This window comes from Lates calcarifer, linkage group LG18 (assembly GCF_001640805.2).
Source record: "Lates calcarifer isolate ASB-BC8 linkage group LG18, TLL_Latcal_v3, whole genome shotgun sequence".
Classification (NCBI taxonomy): domain Eukaryota; kingdom Metazoa; phylum Chordata; class Actinopteri; family Centropomidae; genus Lates; species Lates calcarifer.
Window position 1 is genome coordinate 12,525,280 of NC_066850.1, and position 19,035 is coordinate 12,544,314.

The following is a 19,035-nucleotide window of genomic DNA, read 5'->3' on the forward strand; positions in this document are numbered from 1 at the left end:
TCCTCCAGGGGTGGAGTTTGTTTGGTGACACATAGGAGGTCCACGCAACCTCGTGCTGATATGAGACAGATTCACCCACAAGCATACGGCAATCAGCGGCATGCACGCCTGTGTCCTTGAGAAGTAACCCTGAAGCGGGTGTGTGTTTGTGTGTGAGGGTTTGTCAGTAGCTGGCACTGACATCCTCCTGTTTGGCAGCTCTCTCTGCCACACACACACACACACACACACACACACACAAGTTAATGAGATGCAGCTTTAGTATGCCATCTCTGCCTCCTGTGGAGTCACACACATGCTATTTCCAATCTACATCCTTCTAGAGGTGTTGATCACTCACACACATTTCCATTTCAAAACCTGTAACATTCACAGGACCTTGAACTTGACTTGAACATTTACACAACCTCAAATCCCTGATTGGCTGTTTGATTAGTTTCTCGCCAATCACTCCTCAAAATTCATCTAAATGTTGTTGGATCAAAGTGAGACTCCAGCTGCTCCACACCTCGTTTTATCAGGATGAGGAGGGGGGGTGGCAGAACTATTTTAATTAATATGCTTTACACTAAATCCACTTTTGAAAGTTACAATTAATTACATATCCCTGGATTTGTCCTTGTGTTGTGTTCAACCTAAAGCGGGGCTGCAGCTCCTTCAAAGTCTGTGTCTCAAGAACAAATACATCATAACAGGTGCTGTCCAGTTCTATATAAAAGGAGACTACAGTTTTATTCAGTAGTATTGCTGTAATATATCTTCCAGACAGCAGTGGTAGCACTGAGCGCAGTGTTGCTCAACAGCACTCCAGCCGCTGAGTAAGGAAGAAATCTTGTGTACTGTCTTTGATTCCACATGATTTGTTCTGTCATTAATGGAGAAGACCTTTCTCTGCCACAGTAATCCATGTTTCTTGTTACTGTGCACCTGTGTGACCTTGTGTCTTTTCAACATCTAATTAATTAGGCAATCTTCCCATCATCTGATGATGCCTGTCATCTAATGATGATATCCCAGAGCACAAGGGCACCAGGCAGCATTATGAAAGGCCTGATCCAATGAAAATTAAAGTTTTTAACCTTATTAACATGTCCATATGGTGTTTTTTTATACAAGAGATATCATGAGTGAAAGAACCGGTCGACACCACAGCTGAGTATTACCCTGTTTAGTCTGTGTCATGTTGACAAAAATGTTAATCATAGCAGAGTATTTTTACAAACTTACAAACATGATTGGAGAGGAACTACAAATGTCCTGTGTCGTCCAACCAACAGTCCAAAACCAAAAACATTACATGTACTGTTACGTAAGACAAAGACAAACAGCACAACAAATCAGCTAATCACTGCTGTTCTAGCTCCAACTCAATGAAAAAAAAAAACACTTTGTAGCAAGTCTTAAAACTGGGAAAGACCAATAAATAAACAGAGACACCAACACAGACACACAATGAATTTAACTACTGTTCATTTTTTTTACTTACTTACTCTGCCCTTATTTTACTTAATAAGTAAGGTTGGGCTGGAGTCAAGACCGGGAATTTTATTACTTGATAATGATGTTTGCATTGTTATCGAGTATCTGACAAAACAGACTTGAAACTTGACACAGTCACTTTAAACAGGATTACTCAATGAGCTTACCCAGCTCCAAATAACTGTGTGGTACAATGCGTCTCGCTGTCTCACTCTGAATGACCCATAATCCCCGTTATCGGACTCTGACATGACTGAGTTGTCCTCACATTCCTCCATAATCAGACCTGTGGCCACCAAATGTAAACACTCAGCCGGCCTCTGTCTGTCTCTGTGTGTTATCTCTTCTCCCAACCATCCCCCTCTCTAATTGACATAACATTAAGCTTGTTGAAGAGCAAGCTGTACGTAGAATATTTATCAGAGTGGTCACAGTCAGTTGACCTGGAGCTAAACAATCACAAGGGTTAACTGGTAATCATATTAATCTAATGCATAAACAGTAAATCGGTGATTGGGTTGTTTGTTTCAAGTTATGCAACATATGTTTTGCATGTTTTTTGGGGCAAATCTACAACAAAACCATTAAAAGCGAAATGTTCCTTTATTTCACAAGTCTGGGCATGTTTTCTTTATTAGGTGGGAGGGGCAGAGCCATTTTGTCATTCTCTATAAACATGAAAAAATTCACATTAGTGAGGGAGGTGGTGATGGGAGGAGAAAGGATGAAATAGGAAATGACAATAGAGGGAGGGAAAATTAAGTGCGAAAGGGTAAGAGAAAGAGAAGAAACAAGAGATTGGAAAAGTGATGAGAAGGAGGGGGTGGAAAGTTGAAAAAGGAATGAAAAGAATGCAATAAGGAGGAAGAGGAGGGAAAGGTGAGAGGAGGAGAGAAAGGCCATAAAATGAGAGCAAAAGGGTGGATGAAAGGAGGAGGGAGAAAATTGAAGAGAGAAAAGAGGAGGGGGAAAGCTGAGGGAGAGAGGGGAGTTTGGAAGCAGAGAGAGGGGCGTTTTTGGCAGCGAGCAGTTTCCATTACTGGCAAAATAAACTGATACCATATGACTAATCACCTCATAACTGGAGCAGGAATTTACTACCACACACACATAAATAATATAACCCTGCAACAAGGAGGGGAAAAACGGCAGAAATGGAGAGAAAAGGACAGTGAAAGTGAAAGAAGGGAAAGAGCAGAGGAATAGATTCATTCACTCCAGACATCTCCACCTCCAGGAAATACCAACTGATGTGAGAAAACACAACAACACACAAGAAGAAAGAACAGCTGGAACCAGAACAGCTTCTGCTCACAAACAAAACATGTTACAGGAACTTTTCTGTTGACTGTGGATCTGACAGCACAGATACTCAGCTGATGAGTAACTTTCTTTTTAACGCACTTTTTAACACTTTTACATGCTCAGCTCAAACAAACCTCCTGGTAAAAAAAAAAAAACATGCACATTGATGCTTTCTGGTCCTGAACTGGTCTTCTCAGGTAGCAGCAAATCCCAGGCTGTGTTACCCCAGGTTTAAGTTAAACCTTGTTAACCTTGTGTGACCTCATTAACCCTCCACTATAACCGAGGTTAAGTCTATCCTTATCTGTTGCCTCAGTTTTCAGGTTTGCTGCCACTTCCATGTTCCTCATGGTTTTGTTGGAATCTAGTTACAGATGTGGAGCAGTCAGAAATATTGACTCAGATCTTATCCAGTAATCTATTGCCAAATGAAATGTGTGATCAATTATTCAAAGCACACACACACACGCACGTACACTCCACAGTACATTATTATGAAGTGTGTGACTATCAACGTTCAAATGGAGCTTAACGCCCAGTGACAAACAGCAGGACTGATCTGTAAAAGACAAGAAATGAGACACAAGCAACACACACACACACAGCTGGATCAGAGATGTGTATCCTGACCTTCCCACAGCCTCATTGTTTCTATACAGCCAGCAAATTACCACTGAGATGATCTGATGCACAAACACACACAAAAACACACACAGAAACATGTACACAAACAAACGATAGACAATCAGTGAATATAAACTGCTGATGCAGACCCCACCAGATGAAAGTATATTTAATGGAAAATTGTATATTCGTGTGCAGACAGAGCCAGCACTACGTAATGTGGTGTACGGTATGTGGTGTGTGTTTGGCAAAATATTTGACATTTGGTTTCATTTAGAAGTTAACAATGTGACTGTAAATGGGTACAGCACTTTTATTCCACTGCTGTGTGTGAGTGTGTGTGAGAGAGACAAAAAAAAGACAAACAGAAACAGAAAAACAGCAACAACAGTAAAACAAAAGACTCGGACTGGGTTCTGTTCCACTTTGGATCCAGTTCTCGACTGACAAAATACCAAGATTTGTTAAGTTAAAGGGGCTCGATTATGTTTTTCCTCATTGCTTGTCATATACATAATGTTACAGTGTTCAATCTTCATATTAAAGGTGCTATATGTAAGTTTTTGTTACTGCTACATAGCCAACATTAGCATTAACAGCTGTTTAAAACTGTGTTTAATTACTGGTGGACTCCAAGAACAAAAATACAGATCTGGAAAATGAACATAGTATGTCCCCTTAAATGAAATCTGTTCTCCAGCATTAGAATGGATTCAGTCAAACTTTGAGTTTTAGCCCTTAAATATTAGCTTGCTCCTGACTCCTGTCAGCTAATATAGTAGTTGAAATCTAATGCTAAATAAATTCTGTAAAGACTCTAAAGGGTTTGAGTTTTATTTAACTGCCACTGACAAATATACTGTTAGTAGTTTCATTAGTATTAAATGTAGGTAACACTCAATTTGCACAAAGAAACAAATGTGTTACACCATCTGAGCCTGTCCAAAAATGGTCTTTTCCTACTTGACTCCCTGAGTAAGTCCACCCTCAGTTTGGGACTGCTTGCAGATACATAGTTCTATTTTTATCTAATAATTTATCAGTATTAAACTCTTCAAAACAGTGCTTTCACACCAAAGAACAAAACAACATCTTCTGAATATTTACCAGTAAAACATAAATAAAAGATAAATGATGAGCCATATGAATAATTTAAACCACTTATTTAGTGCTACCACATGGTCTAAATATGGAGCCAGTACTTAAATACCCCTATAAATCTATAACCTATAGTACTGTAATGGATGACATGGTAAATTTCCTCAGCCTTAACCCCATTAGTATGACATAGTCACACAATACTTACCACTCTTTCAGTCAAGTGTTTCACATTAAAAGCTTTCAAGGGAAGGGTAGGAGTCACGCCCCTTAAACCACTAGAAGGCTTTTAATGGTAAACATCTGCAGGAAATGCTGAATTTTACATTAAAAGCAAACAGCAGCAACAGCAGATTAACTTTAAACAGGAGCAGAAGAAAACAGAGAGGTTTCAAAATAAAATATGACACGTTATAAAACCAAAAAAAACCTGCCTTCAGTAGAGGTAAATAAAGGCCAAAGTTATTATTTCTGAATTTCAACAGTTTTTTTAAGAATATCCTCTGTGAACTGCTGTGTGAATGTTTCTAGAAAGAAACAACAAAAAAATCTGAGTAGGGAGAGGAAAGAAAGCAAGAAAGAGGCCAAGAAAGAGAGAGGAAGGCAGAGAGCCAAATCATGCAGGGTCAAACAGGCAACAAGCCAACATACAGGAAATGAAGCACACGGACACACACACACACACACACACACACAACACAGCACAGCAACCCAAACTGTAACCATCACTTTCAAACTAAATATAAAGATACATACACAAAACCCAGTACAAGTACATACTGTAAGTATTACTTACATTGCATGCATGCACACTAAATACATAAACAATAGCCAACACACACACACACACACACACACACACGCACACAGCTTTGATGGTGTTCATGTGACGCTGATGAATTCAACATGACTCAGAAACCAAGAACAAGATTTTCTGCAAGTAATCAGGGTCTGAGGTCTCCATCCAAACCAAGAACTTAAACATGAACAGTGACAGTCCCAGAAGAACCTTATAACAAGAACATACAGTATGATGAGACACAGGCCTGCACAACTAGTTAAGAAAACGTTTCAGAGGACAACAAAGGTCAAATTTATGTGTGGGAGTTTCTCAGTGTTAAAGTCAAAAAGGTCAATGTGCAGACAGAGGTAGGAGGAGGACTCTAAAATACAATATCAAGCAGAAAACCACATCCACCTGACAAATTTTCTCTTTATAAAGTTGTTATGGCTGATGTGTGAGCAGTTAACTCTCCTTTTTCTTTCTCCTTCCATCTCAAACATGACTTGAGCAAAAAAGTCAAAATATAACTTCTTTTCCTGGAGAGTTTTGAAATCAACTCTCATCTAAGTTTGAGCAAGACCCACTTCAGACAAAAGTTGACAGTTAACACAGCGGTTGTTTCCAGTAAAATCAACCACACTGGATTTTGTTTAGGAAAGTAAATGTAATGTTATTGGCAGCAGGAAGCACTGCAGGTATTCACTTCTGGTGGGGATGTAACCAGAGTCTGCTTATTTAAAAGAGGCTATTTGTAAGTTTGAACATGGTTTCTGGCGGGGAGCAGGTGGCAGTGATGATCGACTGCCAAGAGCTTAAACCACCATTGTGTTTACAAAACAGGAGGTTAGAACACACCATCTGAGCAGCACTGCTTCTTCTTCAGGGCAGCCTGAACGCTACACTGAGTCACTATCGGAAAGTGATGAGACGGGCAAGCTAGGCCAGAGCTGGCTGGTTAGCATGCTAACTTTAGTAGAAGAAAAGAGAACTAGAAACAACATATTGCTGTTGCTTTCCACTGCTGGCGATAGCTCTTGGTGAGTAAAGGAATGAAGTTTTAAGCTGAACTCAGAATGTTTCTTCTAGACTGATAAGTAAACATTTGTTAATGCTAATGGTGGCTATGTAGTGACAGCTAAACTTAAAAGCAAGTTCCTTTAATGAAGGTTACAGTGTCAGGCAACTGTATAATCTTTTTATGTCCATAGCACAGACCATGAAAGAAAAACAGGAAGACTAACAGACAGAAATCTGGAATCTCAAAGACAGGGCAGTCCAGTGTTTGGGTCTGAACAAAGACGATGATTAGTTTAGAGGAGAAAGAGTGAAAAAGAAAGAGAGGAAGACGACAGCTCTGAGAAGAGCATTTAGAAGAAAAACCCAAGAGTAGCAGAGTTGAACAGATGCTCACCCAGCAGGTTAATAGTGTAGGACCACACACACACACAGACACACACATTGTAACACACATATACAGGGAGCCACACCTTGCAGTGTCAACAGATACAGCAACTCTGTTAAACTGGTTTATTCATGGGTAACACTGTGTCACATCCAGTGGAAAGTACTGACTGTCACTGATTAGAGTGTGTGTGTGTGTGTGTGTGTGTGTGTGTGTGTGTTCTTCCCCCCCGCTCCCTCTCTCCTGCAGCCAAATGGGAAGCACTTGACAAACATTACTGAGACCTTCAGCAGTGAAGCAACCGCTCTAACTCGACCCTGATTTACCTCAAAACCCTGCTGTCCTTTAATACTGTTAACATTGATTTAACCAGGTTAAATCCAATGAGAATGTGACTGTTTTTCAGAAGAAGATAAACAATGAAGCATACAAGCTCAGATGCTAAAGAAAAGAAACATCACTGAACAGAAGAAAAACAAGACATAGAGCCTTTAGCCTTGCTAGCAGCTCTGTGGAGCTGCATTGAGACTAAATACTAATGTTATCACGCTAACACACTCACAGTCACAATGTTAAAACATTTAAGCATCTGTAAAATGTGGTACTTTTACTGTTGTAAAGGATCTGAATATCACCACCATCCACTATATACACTATAACAGTAACAAACTCCATTGAAAAAAACAGCAATTTTACCGAGCAGGACACAGGAGTTCTTTGAACACTGCTGCCTCGATCAGTTAGTTTGTGTTATTGTGTGACCTCCAGTGGTGAAAGAAAGACTATTAATGCTATTAATACTACCACACAGTAACACAAACACACTGGCAGTGGTATTCCAGTAGCTCCTGTGATCTGCTCTGTAAAATTACTGTTTTTGTCAATGTAATCTGGCAGTGATATATACTGATATTACTGGTTAAACAAAATAAATCTTACTCTTAAATAAAAAGGTCTGTCTCTGTAGGAATCCTGTCCATAATGTTGTCAGACACTTATAATAACAATCTGAGCCGTGGCAAAAACAAGCACTGTATTACATTGCAGAGGCTGTTGGAAAATGTGGGAAAATAAGGCCCAGGTTCAAAAATACTGGCATTATCCTTTAAGAAAAACTATAAAAATTCCACAGAGATAACTTGCTGAGCAACTTGCCTAATGCCACTTTAAGAGGAGCATGCTCCATCTGTAATCAGCAGTGTGTGCGCGTGTTGTGTTCATGAATACCATCGCTGCATGAACTGTGGCGTGTTGATTGCATGATAAAGACAACAAATAGTGCTTACACTAAATATGAGGGGGGAAAAAACACACCTTTTCATGACAATTCATGTGGAGACTATTTGTGTCCTGCAAAAAAACAATACAGGGTGGAAAGCAAAAATCTACTAAGGAAATTTTTAACAGTGGGTAAGAAATGAGGTGGAAATAAGCGAGCAAAGAGAGATCCAGAGAGACATGTGGGAAAATCTTGGAATTAAACAATCAAATCTCTAATAGAGGAGGAGAGGATTGAGGTTTTGGGTTTCCTGTGGTGGAGACAAGAGGTCAAATTGCAGCCGTGAGAACGCACATACATACACCATGTTATTTTTTTGATCAAATGTAGCTGCAACTTAATGTAAGAGACAGTGTCTGTGTGTGTGTCCAAGCATTTATCACCTGCCTTTCCACAAGGGTTGGAAAAGCAAAAAAGAGATATCACCTCCAACCACATGTGAGCCACCCACCTAAACCACACACACACACACACATACATCCATTCACACTCATGCCACCATGCAGGTCTTGAAGGTGTGAATGTGTCTCTAAGTATTTGTGTATCTCACAATCATGCCGTATTTTGTGTTAGATTGTCACATACACACCTCAACAAACAGCCAGCAGTGTCAATGAGATGCAACTGAGGCAGCCATCCCCTGCAGACAAAGGCTCAGGGTGCGATCACACTCCAGAGACCACTAAATGCGATGACGCAGATAAATCTGAAGATGCAGCTCGGCTTGATGTTTCCTCAACCGAACATGACGCTCCAGAGCAGAGAAATCTGAAAGTGGTAAAACTCACATGGTGGAAATAGCTTCTTGAAAACACTGAGGTAGAACCGTCAACACAGACTGGGCTGAGCAGTGATAAAGCAGCAGTGATGGTTTTATGGTGTGATCATAGGAAATCCATTGGTTTTAGGGCTTTTATTATCAATTAATGACAATTATTTTCTTGATCAGAGCTATTTGTCAGTTTTCTCTGCTACCTCGTGGTTTTTTGTCAGTAGCAGGCAGTGGTGATGGTCGCTTACTAAGAGCTTCAGCCATTGCTGCATTTACAATACAAGAGGTTAGAATAAGTCCTACTATAAGTACTACTTTCTTCATCCTTTCATGTTGTACAAAGGGCAGACTGGATAGTGTTCACACTGCAGATGCTTTCCACAACTGGACACAGCTCTGGGCAAATAAATGAATGAAGTTTGATGCTGAACTCGCAAAGTTTCTTCTAGACTGGTAAGTAAGCAGCTGTTATGCTAACACTGGCTATGTAGCGAGAGCAAAATCCTACATATAGCACCTTTAAGTGTGTTTTTTGCAGTTAGCTACCATCCTTGCTGTTCATACTATGTGAGGGCAAATCATGAAATGACACAATATCAACTTTCAAAGAATGTGGAACTGTTAACAACCAACTTCTCAACAACCCATAAACCTCTGTGTTACAGGACCACTTCCTCCTCACAAACTCCAGCACAGCTGACGTGACACTGTAGGTGTGAAAGTGGTTTTAATTATAGCCCACACAGAGAGACCATTCACCCATAAATACCCTGACAGCCTGTTCACCTTCATACCTTGTTTGTATTTATAAGAACAGGTATCAGACATGGCTTCTACCTCTTACATAACTCAGAGGCACATTTTATTTTCAGATCTTTTTCTCAGACTATGGATCCGTCACTAATGGTGATACAAAAAAAGCTGCTTATAAAAATTTTAATCTGCTGTTACCTTCTCTTTAAAACGACACTACCTCAGAGCCACTGACCGACCAAGACTTAAATAAAACATTGGAAATTCCCGGAGCCAAAGATCACACATCCATGCTCCACTCTTCCATCTCCTCAGAAATCCCCAGTGGGGTAATGAAAACTGAAAGCGATCCACATGCTCATTGCATTACTGCGTGATTCTAAAAAAGATCTGCTACATTAAACAGTCTGGGATGGAAAAGACACACACATTGTGTTCAGTACATTACTATCATCACTCTTCTAATATAACAAATAAGGTAGTTTGATTATATATTTACAGCAGTGATTAATCTTCATCAATTATTTCACTGTCTAATTCTAATCATTTATGTTTGTGACCCACAGGTTGTAAGCAGCTCAACCAAACAGTCTTTTTTTGTCTCAGATTGTTTTATTTGCACACTTTTTAAATACTGTAAGGGTAAAATTATCTAGTAAGAGAAAGCTTGAAAAAATAGACCAAATTTGTCACAGCAGAGATGTTTTCCTTTCTTTTTGCAACCTTAAAACCATCTCATGATCCCTCAGATTTATTTAGCAACCCTTCAGATGGGTTCCAACACCAGGTCTAATTACTATTGTTTGGCTGCTTTTATGTGACTTTTAACAGAGCAAAACTCTACACTGTGTCACTAAGTCATTTATTCCATTATTAAGTTCTATTTTTCTTTAAATATGCAACAAACAAAATCTGGTAACAGCACAAAATCGGATTTGTTCTGTCTTGTTTGATGATACTGACAGTCATGGAGCAAACAAGCCTAAAATGTCACTGGGAATGAAGGTCAGTTACTTAACTCTTTGGCAGAGGTGATCTTGTTTTAAAGGGGTATTCTAGCAAATAATAATCGTTGAGGAATTCACAAAAATTCACAAAATTGACGTAGTAGAGGATGAGATACTCTGACTTTCAAGTTCCAGTGGTATGGGCTGAGCTCTGAAAACACCTAATCCTACATTTCCCATAAGGCAACACTCCACGCTTCCTATATGCCTACTTCTGTCAAACAACAACTTGTAAAATCCACATTTTGTCTTGTCTGTTTACTTTAAAAACTCCTGTCAAACATGACATGTACAGTAAAATGTAAGGTAAAAACAAACTACTGATGAAGAGACTGTGAGACAAACAGGTTGAGTTAAAAAGTATGTGAAAGGCTGCAAGGATTATGAACTGGGGGAGGAACTGTCAGCCAGTGAGTCAGACTCTGACAGTAATAACAAACCCAGGCAGAGAACAATGTGGCCAAGGCCTGAGTGACAGCAGGGAGGATAAAGAGCTGAAGAAGTGATGGTGAAGCAAAATTATTCAACTCATATGAACATGAGGGAGAGAGATACCATGGCAGATAGAGAAGGAAAACATTGAGAAGTATAAAAGCATTAAATTCGATAGAACCGAAAAAGAAAGTGAGACTGGATTTCTATGGAACTTTGAGCAGGAGGAGGTGACACCAAGTCTGGTGGCAACTCCCTCTCATGCCACCCAGTTCTTCTCTCTACTCCACACAAATTAAAAAAGCAAAAGGACAACTCTCCTAGCGTGGCAGGGGACTTCCCCAGGAAAGAGATGCCAGACATCAGGAGCTTTGTTTTTGTTTTTTTCTAACAGCATAGTTACTGCTTTGGTCCAGACTGAGATACTACTAGACAGCATGAAAATCTGAACACTAAATTTGACATTCATGCTCCCAAGAGGATGAACCCCACCAGCTGTACAACATCTTTGGTTTCCTATAAATTTGATACACACATTTATACACATTTATGATTTAAAAGGGCCCAGATGTATAGAAAGGGAAACACACACTCAGTTGCCAGTTTAGTAACTACACCTACCTTGATTGTTATTATAAGAGTTGTTCTTTTACTTCACTGAAGGATCTGAATACTTCCTCCATCACTGAAAGTCAGACATTAACACTCAGGACAGATTGAGGCAGCAGTATTCTGGTGGTGATATACAATGATGTCTCTGGTTTAGTGGACACTGGATGTAGATAACTGCACCATTTGTTTACATTGCAGCAGCTGTTTGTGGTGGCTGGGTACACCGTTCTTGCTCAATGCTCCACTGATTCAAAAAGATTTTTGTCCCTATGAATCATTTACACCCAAAAACATGGGGAAAATAAGGCCCAGGTTCAAAAACAGTGTTATCCTTTAAGCTGATGCAGTCTATGGTTAGTTCATGAACATTTTTGAAAGCTGTTTTGTGCCAGACTGTATTGCATCATATTGACAGGTGTCAACTGATCACCTCACTAAGGTTTCTTTAACAAAAAAATGAACATTATAACCTTAAGCTTAATTGTAAAAGTAGGATTCATTGCAGAGCTGCTGTATTAGACTGCTGCTCAGTCTACCAAGCTAAACTGACAACTGGGTGTAAACTGATTAAAGCAGTTGGATCAGAGTAAGTATCAATGAAAGGAGAAGAAAGCTGCAACATTTTTATACATGAGAATGTTAAAGACACTGCTCTTCAAATACATTTGCACAAGAGTAAAAGAAGATCAATTCCTTCTCTTTATGTGAGTTTAATGATATTCACATACACACTAGAGGATATGTGAGACAGAGAAAGTGTGACAGTACAGTGGCTAGTCCTAGCCTTGGCTTTATCTACCTTTATCTGCTGCACCTATCTGAACAAGTGGTCAAAGATCAACTCACACACACACACACACACACACACCTGCAACTGTTTCTATGACAAACACAACCTTTGAACATTTTCCAGAAGCCCAAACACAGATTAGACACATGCTTCATTGCTAATGGACAAACACAAACCGACAAATGCACAGACACAGATAACTGGTAAATGCTATCACATCTAAATCAACCCTGTTTCAGGACAAGGTCTGACATTCCTCCTCTCTCCTCTCATTCCCCGTTATGTTTCTGCTTTATAAAAAATGCAATGATACAAGAGAAAAGTACCATAAAGATAATAAGAAACAACAGAGGGTTTTCTCACCCACTCCTGCTGCAACTAGCAATTTTCAGTGTCTAATTATTATTCGTCTAGACAAGTTCTCAGAGCCTGAGGTGACATCTTCACATTTCTTGTTTTGTCAGACTAACAGTCCAAAACCCAAATATGTAATAATTTACCAACTGAGGAAAGCAGCAAATCTTCACATTTGAGAAACAAGAGAGTGTTAATCAAATAACTGCTTCACTGTTCCATCAGGTTGTATCTCTCCAGCTGCTCAACTCTACTTAGTATAAGCAGCAGCTTAAAGATGAACATGAGCCTCAGTCAATGATAAATTAACATGTATCTTATTGTTTTTGGATTGGATACTTCTTTTATCCACTCTTCTTTTGGATGCAAAACAGAGCTGACACAGTTCCAAAGCAACACAAGAGTGATGCAACAGCAACATAAGCAGCAGCAACGCAGCTCATAATGATTTGATACAAAGCATTCCCTTCCTTTGGCTTTTGGCTTTTGGCTGATGGCGGAGCTCGGGGGTTGAGGGTTTTCTTTTTGGCTGTTTATATTGCATGATGCAGGGACTTTGTTGTGGCTTAATGATCTGACACCTCTGCTGCTTTTAAATGAGAATCACCATGAAAAACACAGGTTAGACATGTGTTCAGATGGATAGCCTTGGAAATCTGACATTTTTAGCAGGTTTCATGGCCTTTAAGGACCAGTTATTCCTGAGTGTTTGCAGCTCACAGAACTGACAACCATTTCTCCATTCATGCAGGTGGCGCTGTAATTTTTACTGTAAGCTAGGGATGGGACAGTATACAATTTTATTGCCCAGCATGATAAAAAAAACGAATAATAAGTTTGATCGCACTGAATTTCCATCATCGTCGTCAATGGGGATAATCGTTAATACGTCACGAGTGCCAACATACAGTCCTGTATTGATTTATTTTGAATTGCCATTTTTGAATTGTCATTCCAAAATGGTAAGCCTGTCACTATGGCTGAACTCCAGGTAAAATTAACTAAGGTTACTGTCAGTTATTAACATAGCCCATAATTCGACTCAATTGTGTCAATCAACTGTCAGTGTTTTGGAGCTATTTTAAGAATTTAAAGCATATTGTCATGATTATCACAATAATATCATTAATCGCAATTATTTTGGTAACCATGCAGAACCATTGTATGGCCCTTTAAGATCACAAACCATGTTCAGTTTTTCATGTAAGAAAAACACTCCACTGTACACCAATAAGAGAAACTCTGAAGTGCATCCATCTCTCAATATAATGAACCTTCAGTCCCCCTGTAATAAGCCCACACAATAGAAGTAATTAAAGGCATTGTATGAAGTTAAATGGAAATAGAAAATGCTGGCTAGAATCATTAGACTGAGGGCCACTGCAGCTCTCCTCCCCCAATCTTTTTTGTCTTTGTGTCTCTTTTCATGTTTTCTATTCTTTGCCAAGCAAGCGGCGGCCTTTTATTCATTTAATGATTGCTCTGTCTTTTTTGGCGAGTGACGCCTCACATCTCCAAACAGACTGACTGACGTGACCCTGAATTAACAGAGACACACAGACGTAGCCAAAAATACCCAGGTTGCTACATGGCCCTCCGTGCTTCCCACTCTTCATTCACCATAAACTGGTGTGTGTGTGTGTGTGTGTGTGTGTGTGTGTGTGTGTGTAGGACAGAGACATGCAAAGTGTGTATATGTATCAGCAGTCATGATGATGAAGTTAAAGGGCATCTGGGGTAAAATAAATGATGCCTGATGGTTCGGCAGCATGCAGTCATTGCACTCTTGGGAGTTTTGCAAAAGCGTGATGCTGACAAAACTGACTTACAAATTGTTCCATCAACGAGACAATGTGATCTGACTTGATGTGATGTTTTTTGTTTTTTTTTTCCTCACCCTCTCTCCCCCTTCTCAATCAGGCCTCCCTCCCTGCATTTGTAATGTGGAAGACAGAATGGAGAAACGACAGGAGCAATTTGCAAAATGTCTCCATGTCGAACGGAAATCTCGTCTTGGCAAAATGTCCATTTACATTTTCTGCATCTCCAAATCATCTTGGAGATAAAAGGGTTTCTCAACATTAAAATTTCCCTCTAAAACATTCAAAGATGAAAGTGATGGGTTCACTGATCATTTGATAAAAAGTCTCATTTAATTCCCATGATCTCTGTATGTACAGAGGCTGCTTTATTATGTTCACAGGAATCATTTTGTATGATTCTTGAGGATGTCTTTGCTTCCATTCTCTTAAATGTGCAAACAAAGCATACTAAAGCTGAAATGTGACTCTCTGCTGTTTAATATCTGACTGATCAGCTTGTTTTTTTAGAAAATGAAGCCTGTGCAGTCATACTTCTTTCTTCATTACCTGGCATTAAAAGCAAAGGAGGTAAATAAGAACAAAAGGTGTCCCCTGTCGTGCATCACTACAGATTAGAAATTGGATTTGGTTTGACATGTTTCCTCTTGAGCTCACAAATAAATGTATCGCTATGGTACTTGTCAAAGTGATTGAGTGACAGAATAATCACTCAATGCAGCCCCAGTTTAGAGTTTGCACCCGTTCACAGCACAAACTGGCACAATGGGCAGCAGGGGTTCATGTATTGTTCAAGACGTACAATTAACATAGTTGTTGTTTCTTTTCTTTCTTTTCAGGGACTGCATTTTTGATATTTCTCGCTTTCCAAGGATCTTACTTTTTAATAAAACAAATAAAACTGTCTCTGTAGGAATCCTATCCATAATGTTGTCAGACACTAATAACAGCCTGAGCCTGTCAGTGGCAAAAACAAGCACTTTAGTGGACGTACTTTGACATGGACAATTGCCCTGTTTGTTTACATTGCAGCAGCCATCTGTGCTGGCCAGGGAATACTGCACAGATTCCAAAGATTTTTGTCCCTATTAATCATTAAAAATGTGGGAAATGAAGGTTCAAAATATCAGAGTTATCCTTTAAAACAATCGTCAGTTGCCCATATGAACATTCCTCCTGTTCATACTTCCTCCCCTCTTACTGTTGTTTCAGTGTAAGTAAACAGCGTTCCTCATCCCTTACAATGAAAGTGCATTAGAACAGAATCTCTTAATGGCCAGTATAAATAGGAGGAATGATTACTGTTTACCTGACTGTTGTTTTGAGACAGGCTTCGAAAACTGTCAACCTGTCCTTAAAGTGTTGGATGGCAGGAGTTTCCCACACTTATCCCACATAGTCCAAAAAGGGCAGAGCAAATCCCCAAAGAACAAGCAGAAAGGATCACAGGTCAGTCATCAGTAATCAGACAGGCTGCTTAAATCACAGCTCTCCACTCTGAGCCTCCCTGACAACAGCAGCATAATGAGACCAACACATTAACAGCTGGACAAACACAACACAGTACAGCAAAGCTCGTCTGCGCACACAACCAGCCTCAATCAGCTGCTTCAGACACATAGACCGAGACCAGACGCAGACACATTAAATCGGCCTATTTAGCCTCTTTGGAGTGATTTTCAGGGTTTAAAATGCACTTAAGGCAAAAGCTCTGTTGCTGCAGATTTGATCATTAAGTATAGTTGTCTGCGTCCTGATGTTTTTCACACCTGTCTGGCAATCTTGCTGCTATTTCTGGTCACAAAAATCAAAATGTAAGAATTTAAAAACCCTTTAAATGCTGCCTGGAAGTAGTTCTAAAACTTTAAGAGGACAAGGGAGAAAACGGACACCAGCAGATTGACTATTTTAGGGCATTAAAGACTTGCCTTTGGCTGCCAAATTGAATGGTAAATTTGCATCTCCTAAGAATGTCTGTTTTGGAAGTGTAATACTGTAAGATAATGACTGTATCTGATTCGTGAAATCTTCTACTACTTCTGCCGCTGTGAACACCTACACACAGATACTTGCATCCCTGGACAAAGTCCTCTGTAGCACAAAAAAGTGACATTTTTGATGGATTTCATGGAAGCAGCAGCATTTTTTTTAAATATATGATCAAGACAAAGATGAAAAGATGCAGCTCGGTTTCCGTTCAGATTGGCACAGCTTTCTATTTATTACCAACAGGCTGCATGAGTGAGTGTTCTCATTATAATGTAAAGGAAGTGTGAGAAAAACACCCCGGCAATGAGCATACATCAAAGGTGTCGCAACAATCACGGGAAGAGATGAAGAATGCAGTGGATGATCCCGTCAAGAGGCTCCACACAATGACAGCAATACGTTTCTAACGTGGTTAACAGGCGGAATAATGGATTCACTGATGTTAAAGCTATTCCCATCTTTACTAGAGTTGCAAATAATGCTTATTTTTCATGATTTTGTCTTTAACATGTCAGAAAATTATGAAAATTGTGCATCACAGAGCTGAAAGTGATGTCTTAAATCTGCTAGGCTTGTGCCACCGATACTCCAGAATCCAGAGAGACTCCGAATTTGGTGAGACTCGAACACGTATGACCAATTCTCTCTGATGTTTCCTCTGATGCCCCGATTGACCAAGCACAAGCAAATTCAGAGGTCATAGTAGGTGTTGATGTGCTTTCGTTTTATGTGGGAAAACCATGTTAAACAAAATATGAATCAAAACATTCAACTTTAACGTTCATCTCTGGTCAAAAGCAAAGCAAGATTTCCACATCCTCTTCATTTTGAAAGGATGAACTGCTGCACACAAACATGTAAATAAGTAAAAGTGGAAAATAACATCCCCTGCCAAGGACAATGAGAAAAAATACACACACTCAGGCGTGTATGAAATGACATGAACTCAAACACAAATGGGTAAGCACGCTAATTAAAACCCAACAAATAAATCTGGAGCTGAAAGTCTGTGAACGTCTATGTGACTCTGCATTCACGCTCCTTCTGCCACTGACCCCTGCCTCCCTGACCTCTGACCTCTGAAGACTAGCAGTCCCTTCCTGTGTTTAAATCACTACAACATGGAGAAAGCAGAGGGAAAAAAAACCTTTAAGAGGTTTTCCCTCTCTCTCAGTCTTCACTTGGTGTCACTGCCAAGTTATGAAGCATAATTTAATTTCAGGCTTTGAGGTTAAAATGTGTGTTTTTTTCAACAGAGTGAAGATACTTATTTTGTTGTTTCAACACAGCACTTACAGTAGGTTTGGGATAAAAACAACCACATGGTTCCAATAGAGACGGGACATGCTAATAGACAGGGCTACTACTTAGAATCAACTATAAAATGCAATAAAGAGTAAAACACACATTATTTGTCAGGGTTTTGCTGCCAGTCTCTAGACTCTATCATTCCAAAAGCTGCATAGATGTTAATATGAATGGGACGAATACTACAAAGAGCTCTGTATTGAATCAACTGCCCAAACTAAAACTAAAAGAAAAGTTTAGTTGCCACATCAACAAAGTGGCTTAACACATGGTGTACAGTCTGAGCCAAGCGTGTGCGGTTAGCAGACGGTCAGTAGTGAAAGCATGACGTCCATCTGTTAGAGACAGTTTTATCTCCAACATTATGTTTTCAATTTCACACCCTATGATCATAGATTAGAACCAGCCAGAGCTGTGTTCTCCGGCCATAGCACAGGACTCTAACCTTCATGCATATGCACTGTTTTACACTTTACCATGAGGCTCTGCCTGTGAGAAGTCATTTCACTCTGTGGCCCTGTTCACACCTGCCATTAACATGGGTGATCCGATCACAAGTGGACAACTCTAGATATGATGCATCATTATTGATTAAAGACCAGGCACACACCGAGGTGTTTTCAGTTATGTGGTTGATCAGACCTGCAGAGGATGGAGTAGTGCAAAGCTACAGATGCTGTGATTTAAGTCCTGGAGTTTTTACTTGTAACAGAGTGTTTTTACATTGTAGTACTGCTGCTTTCACTTGTTCCACTGTTGTGCACTTCAAACCAAATCCTCCATCAAACAGAATAATAGCTCATTTTATTGGTTTACAATTTCAACTTCCTTTTGGAAACACAGCCTTGTAGAAAAATAACATATCATCGCCATATGATTTTGCTCAAATTTGATAATCAAAAATATTGAATTACCACCCAGCCTTCCACCAAACAAAACTGAATTATACACACAGCCAATGAGAACCTGCCAAATTTGTCACAGAGCAGCCTCAGTGCACTGTCACACGTCAGCAATGTGGAGTTATTGGTTTTGGGTTGTGTATTTTCCCTGTACTAATTTCACTGTTTACTTATTATGAGGAGGATTATTGGATTCATGAAATCTGACTCTCAGGCTCTCTTTTCATTTCACAGCCCTGTGACTGTGACAGCAACGTAGTTACTCAACCGTCCGCCCGCATTCCTCTCAAACAGGTTTCTGATGGTCTGACTGTATAGACTCCAT

The 19,035-nt window shown here is 39.7% G+C and overlaps 1 protein-coding gene across 3 annotated transcripts in view; it reads right to left on the minus strand.

The window, feature by feature from the left end:
- LOC108895936 (plexin-B2) overlaps nucleotides 1-19,035 on the minus strand; it is a 151,347-nt gene that overhangs the window by 128,305 nt on the left and 4,007 nt on the right. Inside the window, exons 1-2 of one of the 3 annotated variants that reach the window (XM_051077834.1) lie at nucleotides 11,557-11,691; nucleotides 8,561-8,739 (exon numbers count right to left, since the gene is read on the minus strand). The exons of 1 other annotated variant lie outside the window; for it this stretch is intronic. The gene's annotated coding sequence lies outside the window, so the exon portion shown is untranslated. Of the gene's footprint in view, nucleotides 1-8,560; nucleotides 8,740-11,556; nucleotides 11,719-19,035 lie in introns of those variants that run through there. One more of the 3 variants, XM_051077833.1, reaches the window with a different exon arrangement.